Source organism: Trichomycterus rosablanca, chromosome 2 (assembly GCF_030014385.1).
Source record: "Trichomycterus rosablanca isolate fTriRos1 chromosome 2, fTriRos1.hap1, whole genome shotgun sequence".
Lineage (NCBI taxonomy): Eukaryota > Metazoa > Chordata > Actinopteri > Siluriformes > Trichomycteridae > Trichomycterus > Trichomycterus rosablanca.
In genome coordinates this window covers 52,005,104-52,012,827 of record NC_085989.1, presented here as the reverse complement: position 1 = coordinate 52,012,827, position 7,724 = coordinate 52,005,104, and the positions used below count along the sequence as shown (strand labels likewise).

At 40.1% G+C, this 7,724-nt stretch overlaps 1 long non-coding RNA gene across 1 annotated transcript; it reads left to right on the top strand.

The window, feature by feature from the left end:
* Positions 1-2,425: 2,425 nt before the first annotated feature.
* LOC134335336 (uncharacterized) lies at positions 2,426-3,096 on the top strand. Its single transcript, XR_010015572.1, has 3 exons — positions 2,426-2,651; positions 2,739-2,847; positions 2,946-3,096. It is a non-coding gene; the product is annotated as an uncharacterized LOC134335336 (long non-coding RNA).
* The last annotated feature ends 4,628 nt before the right edge of the window (positions 3,097-7,724 follow it).

Below are 7,724 nucleotides of genomic sequence, written 5' to 3'. Positions count from 1 at the left end.
GATGGTGGATGGTATAGGGTCAAGTGTGCATGTAGTGGGATTGCTGGATGAGAGGAGCTGTGTAACCTCATCCATGGTGAGTGGGGTGAAGCTGGTGAGTGTGTTGGTGGGTTGAGGGTCAGTTGAAAGTGGGTCAGTCGGAGAGAAGGATTGATTGATTTTGTCGATCTTGTCCTGAAAGAATGTTGAAAAGTCAGTAGCAGTGAGAGAGGCAGAAGGGGGAGGAGGAGGAGGGTTTAGAAGAGAGGAAAAGATAGCATGAAGCTTACGTGGGTCAGCAGCAGATTGTTCAAGCTTGGCTTGGTAAAAAGATGTTTTTGCAGCAGTCACGTCAGATGAGAACCTGGACAGCAGATCGTGGTAGGAGTGGAGATCAACACCAAGCTTAGATTTCCTCCACTTTCTCTCAGCTGCCCTTAATTCTCTTTTGTTGCTGCGCAGTGCATCTGAAAGCCAAGGAGCAGGGTGAGAAGGTTTTCCTCGTTTGAGGGTAGGAGGACAGAGCTGATCGAGGGACGTTGAGAGAGAAGAGAGTAGAGTATTAGTTGCGGAGTTTAGTGGAAGGGTAGCAAGCATGTCAGGGTTAGGTAGTGAAGTTAGGATGTTGGAGATCAGCAGGGAGGAAGATAAAGAGTGAAGATTGGGGCGTGTTGTAAGGGTGAAAGTGTGGTTGGAGGTAGGAAGAGTTGGGAGACAGAGAGAGAAGGACACAAAGTGATGGTCAGAGAGGTGGAGTGGGGTGACAGTGAGGTCCAGAACAGAAGCTGGACGGCTGAAGACCAGGTCCAGAAGATTGCCTTATTTGTGTGTCGGAGGGCTGTGGTTAAAGAGGAGGTCGAAAGATGAAAGAAGAGGAAGAAGACAGGAGGACTGAAGTGTAGGGAGATTAAAGTCACCAAGAAGAGTCAGAGGAGTTCCATCTGAAGGGAAGAAACTCAGAAGAACATCCAGCTCTTCTATGAAGTCTCCCAGTGCGCCAGGTGGTCTGTAAATGACAATGATATGAAGAGTAATCGGAAAAGTAACAGTAATAGAGTACAGCCAGAGTAGATGAAGTACAAGGCTGCTGCTGACGTAAACTCCTTTCCTGTGGTAAAATATGGCAGAATCTGATCATTCCATAAACCTACAGCTGCAGGGACTGGCAGTCTGGTCAGGATTTATATAATAATATTATTTATATAATAATAACTACTGATACACAGTACAGATAGATACAGGATTAAAAAACGCTCCCCTCTGGTAGAAACTGTAACAAGAAAAGTTGTTTTTAAGCAAAACTGTTACTCAAAACATCATTAAATAGTTTAAAATAAAGAAAATGTCCTTGTGTGAACAACTGAGACCCATCAAAACTCAGTCCTGGTCTTAGTCCATGTTGTCCACCATCACTAAGCTTCCAAATAAACGTATTTAATAACTTATCCAGTTAGAAACTGTTGATATTTAAGTCTGTACAGTTTCATTTGTTGTCTTTACTGAGAAAACAGTTTGAATATAAAAATAAAATGCTGGTTAATCTTAGGTTGTAATGATCATGTGTGTAAAATGAATCGTGTTACTGTAAAGATTCCTTCAGATCAAACATCTACTATTAAAGCCTCTCACTGTGTGTGTTATTATCTGCTTTTTTCTCTGTTCTTCAGGGACGATGTGGAATCTTACATCAGAGCCAAATACATCCAGCAGCGCTTCATCAGGAAGGAACCTGATCAAGAACCTCAGCTGTTGTCCAAAGAACCACAAGAACCACAACTGCTGGCTGAGGAACCACGACTGCTGGCTGTAGAACCACGACTGCTGGCTGTAGAACCACAACTGCTGGCTGTAGAACCACGACTGCTGGCTGAGGAACCACGACTGCTGGCTGAGGAACCACGACTGCTGGCTGTAGAACCACGACTGCTGGCTGAGGAACCACGACTGCTGGCTGAGGAACTGCAGAAGATGGCTAAGATGCTGGAAAAAGAATTACAGCTGTTGGCAGAAATACTGCAGCTGCTGAACATCAAATGCTTTTAAATCCCTAACACACACACACACACGCACACGCACACGCACACGCACACACACACGCACACACACACACACATAAATCCCAAACTTATATTTTATATTTGGCTAAAATTTCCCCTCTTATCAGTAAAACAAGAGCAAACTAACTTAACATCATCACACATAGATAATAACACCATCACCTAGACCCTCCTTATACACTCACTCATACAATATTAACGGCTGTAAGTTTATTATTGACGGGATGTTGGAATGAAATCAGGGTTCTGATGGCTGAGGTGCAGGACAGAACACAGATTATCATTGGTGCTATAAGAACCGTGTTCATCTGTGCTAGTTTACTATGTTACTGGGCTGGTTGTAACAATATCAGTAAAGAAAGCAGTAAAACACAATAGCTAGTGTGCAGGACTACAAGGTAAAATAGAATAAATATAATAAATATCACTGGCAGCCACGCCTAAATATGGGAGCAGCCAGAAGAAGAAGAAAATGATGCACTAATGCAGTTTTATTTCCACAGCCTGTAGGACTATTGAGGGAGAGTCACACTACACCACAATCCTTCACCAGCACCCATATATGAACCCAGCTGACGTGCTTTGCTAGCTGCATGAGACTGCTGGGAATATTAAGTCAGTGGTGAACATGTTAAATTCTCTGCTTAATCTCTAAATAAACTTACAGTTGAATTATAATCTGATCAAGTTGCATTTTCACAGCCTGTCAGACCATCGGACCAGAACCACAAGAAGCTCCAGCACATCGTACACTGTGCTGTAAATGACAGTAGATGAGAGGAGACTAGCAGACCAGCACCAGCGCATCATGGTACATCACTCCTAATGTATCAGTACTCTAAATGTTTAAATACAGTCAGTGATTCTGAACATGAAACACTGGCTAATATGACCTGATTATGTTTGTAGTGTCACACAGCTGTACATCAACTTCTGGTGCTAAAATATCCTCACCAGTGCAGTCCAACAACCACAGAAGATCCCTGTCCATGATATTCAAGATCAACCTGAAGAGACTCCACAGATCTTCAGTCACATCAACTGTAGTCTGTTTAATTAGAGTAAAAATAAACTATAATTATAGAAATATCACTGATGTGTGTGTGTTGTTTCTCTAATATGTTAAACACTGTTACAGTATTAGTTCACTTTTCTATTACTGATGAAGTGGAGCCGCTGTTTTGGGTCAGATTAACGTCTTACTGCCACATTGGTGAGCACAAAACAAGCCAGTATGACCTGAAATTAAAACTGATTTTTTTTATTTATATAAATTCATAGCTTTCATTTTGTAATGTGTCTTTAATTGTTGATTTATTTAAGTTTAATTTAGTTGCTGTAATGATGCTGCAAGATTGTCAGAAGCTTTTATGGCCACAAGGAGGCGCTCTAGTAAACTCTACATGTTTTATTATGAACCATCCCTCACTCCCTCTGTACTCTAAACACTTTTCCATGCTGTTGCTCTTAATTAATGACCACATTATATACAGTTAGATCAAAAGATTACAGAAACCTGTGAAGGACACATGTGTATGTAATATGTTCACTAATAAGAAATTAGAAGGTTATAACTGACCACAGTTTCTGACATTGTTAGTCTATATAAAAAGGCTAATTGCAACTATTAGATTCAAACAAGCCTTAATCGCCGCTCAGGTGGTGCAGCGGTAAAAACACATGCTGGACCCAGAGCTGGCATCTTGAATACATTGTATCTAATCTCAGCTCTGTCTGCCAGCTGGGCTGAGCGGCCACATGCACTACGATTGGCCTGTTGTTCAGATATGGGAGGGATATTAAAAAGCCGGATAGGGTTTCTCTTATAACTAATGCAATTACGATCTCTACTGGCTGATTGATGGTGCCTGCTCAGAGATGGAAAAAGAGTGCTGTCAGGGTGTGTCTCTGCATACACAGTGCTGATCTGCATTGCACAAAGTGTAGGCGACAAAATGCATATGGCTGCATATATATACAGGGGTTGGACAAAATAACTGAAACACCTGGTTTTAGACCACAATAATTTATTAGTATGGTGTAGGGCCTCTTTTTGCGGCCAATACAGCGTCAATTCGTCTTGGAAATGACATATACAAGTCCTGCACAGTGGTCAGAGGGATTTTAAGCCATTCTTCTTGCAGGATAGTGGCCAGGTCACTACGTGATGCTGGTGGAGGAAAACGTTTCCTGACTTGCTTCTCCAAAACACCCCAAAGTGGCTCAATAATATTTAGATCTGGTGACTGTGCAGGCCATGGGAGATGTTCAACTTCACTTTCATGTTCATCAAACCAATCTTTCACCAGTCTTGCTGTGTGTATTGGTGCATTGTCATCCTGATACACGGCACCGCCATTGGATGCACATGGTCCTCCAGAATGGTTCGGTAGTCCTTGGCAGTGACGCACCCATCTAGCACAAGTATTGGGCCAAGGGAATGCCATGATATGGCAGCCCAAACCATCACTGATCCACCCCCATGCTTCACTCTGGGCATGCAACAGTCTGGGTGGTACGCTTCTTTGGGGCTTCTCCACACCGTAACTCTCCCGGATGTGGGGAAAACAGTAAAGGTGGACTCATCAGAGAACAATACATGTTTCACATTGTCCACAGCCCAAGATTTGCGCTCCTTGCACCATTGAAACCGACGTTTGACATTGGCACGAGTGACCAAAGGTTTGGCTATAGCAGCCCGGCCGTGTATATTGACCCTGTGGAGCTCCCGACGGACAGTTCTGGTGGAAACAGGAGAGTCGAGGTGCACATTTAATTCTGCCGTGATTTGGGCAGCCGTGGTTTTATGTTTTTTGGATACAATACGGGTTAGCACCTGAACATCCCTTTCAGACAGCTTCCTCTTGCGTCCACAGTTAATCCTGTTGGATGTGGTTTGTCCTTCTTGGTGGTATGCTGACATTACCCTGGATACCGTGGCTCTTGATACATCACAAAGACTTGCTGTCTTGGTCACAGATGCGCCAGCAAGACGTGCACCAACAATTTGTCCTCTTTTGAACTCTGGTATGTCACCCATAATGTTGTGTGCATTGCAATATTTTGAGCAAAACTGTGCTCTTACCCTGCTAATTGAACCTTCACACTCTGCTCTTACTGGTGCAATGTGCAATTAATGAAGATTGGCCACCAGACTGGTCCAATTTAGCCATGAAACCTCCCACACTAAAATGACAGGTGTTTCAGTTATTTTGTCAAACCCCTGTATATATATGTTGTTGTTTATATATACTGTATATACACCTGTTTAGATTAAACACACAGCGTTCTAACTATTATTATGTTAGTTGATTTATTGTAGACAAACTTACTGTAAGGGTTCAGTTTCAGTTTCATTTTACCCTGTAAACAAATTCTGAATTTAGCTCCATTTGTAAATGTTTTAAACTGTTATTTGATTTAATTTGATATTATTACAGGTTGTTTTTTGTCATTGTGTTAAGTGAACGTGTTCAGACAGACAGAGAGAAACTCGCGTTCCTGTAGCTGTAAGAGGAAAACATAAAAAACATTTCCCTGTACACATGACGAAAATGTACTGTGGTAAAGTTAGTATTATATTGGACATTCACCTGACGTTCGGGTTTCTTTCGTCTCGTTCTCGGATAATAAACATCCAAAAATAAATAAAACTGCACGATCTTATTCTGCTGTAAACAATAAACAAACTACAATTACATCTGTTTCAAAAGTTTATTCTGTTTTTTTTTTTTTAACGCTGTTCCGTAAATGTGAAGATCATCTGAGTAGAAATGCTAAGGGAGCGTCTAAAAAGAGCATGAAGCCGAGGTGTAGTTATTACCTAGCTCATGTACCATTCAATACAACTGTATTAAGTTCTACAGTACAGGTACAGTAAAATAAATAGTGTAAAACACAGTCCTGAAGAGCATCGTCCAGACAGTAAGACCTTTTTACCTCCATCTTAAAAAAACACCAATATAGAGCACAAGCTCTATAACAATTTCTTTATTTAAAAACAGACTTCCTTAATGTACACTATATGGCCAAAAGTATTGAATTCAGGTGTTTCAGCCGTATAAATATATACTTATAAATATAAAGCCACATATAAATCATATTCCTTTTACTGTTTGGCAACAGTTTAGGGAAGACCCTTTAATATTTCAGCATGACTGTGCTCCTGTGCCCAAATCAATTTCTTTAAAGACATGGCCATGAATGAGGCACCAACTCCATATTGTTGTCCACGAGTTTGGAATGGGATGTCCAAAAAGCTCAAGATCATGTCTCCTCATGTTTTTGACCATACAGCTTATTTGAGTTTTTGTTATCATTATTTTATTATTTAATTTCAGTAATCATAAAATAACTCTTGTCAAAAATCTTGCTCAAATGTAATTCTTTATCATTTTTATATAAAATCAGTGCTAGTACATGTAGTTATGTTATAGTTATGTATAAGTTACAGTAAACACACAGCAGTGAATTGTTAATTGTGCTTAACTTCCATTCTCTTAATGACAGTAACCTGTGACTTGTAAGCACTGATGCTCTTTAGGTGCAAGGTTTCCTATTTATTGCAACTTCTTCCAATCCTCCATGTTAACTCATTAGCAGGCACAGCTTTTTTCTTGAAGCCACTTTGCTGATTCCAGTTTTTACTGACAAGACAAAACTTGTTTAAAAAACCCAATTTAACAGTACCAATAGAGGTTATATTAAAATAAACCTTAACTTTTAATAAATGCATTTAAAAGAATGATAAGTATCACTCAGGGAAGTTATTTGTTGTCTATTATATGATGTGTATTAGTCTGTGTTTTTACATTAACAGATTACATGGTTTGAAAGACTGATTTTACATGAATCAATCTCTTCCACCTTGTCAGAGTATATGGATAAATTTTATAATGGTTTTATAGACTGTATGAGGAACCTTCATGCCACTGTGCTAAATATAAACATATTGGCTTGGGAGTTCTTTGGAAAATCATTGTCATTTAACACAATTTACCACTACATCAAGAAATGCAACCTGAATCTTGACTGTGCAAAGAGAGAGCCATACATCAATTTTGTGTAGAAATGCCAAGCAAGACTTAATTAAACAACTTTTTGAGTTTGTTACAGGCATCAGGTTGCAGTGGGAAAAAACAACAACTTTTTATTACATTTTACAAAATGTCCCAACTTTTCTGTAAATGGGATTTATGTAAAGGGGCGGGTTGTGCCTCACCACTGAGGTGCCAGGTGATGCCCTGCATCTGCAAGAATTAAAATGAACACAATTTGCAGGATTCTTAATTAATGTTGAATGTTCCTGATTGCTGCAGTAAATAATAGAAATGTGCAGCAGTTACCAGAGCCTCCATCTTTACCTTTCAGTAAATTGTTGTTTTCACTTTGAAACTGAGCTCTTTCATTTTCCTATTAATTTATTTGTGGTCAAAGTAAAATGGCTTGTGTAGACCCTGACCAGTTCTGACATGAAATTATATTGCAGTTATATTGCAGTTATAATGCAGCATCATTTACCAGAGCTGAAGATTCTGTTTATGGGAAATACTTCCACATGGAGGAGATCAGTAGAAACCACCATCCTGGGCGGTGAAGCACTTGAAGTTAAGAGAACTGAGCAAAGTGTGAAGAAAGTGACTGAAGTAGCAGGAAGGAAGATCACTCTGGTTGAAGCTCCAGAATGGA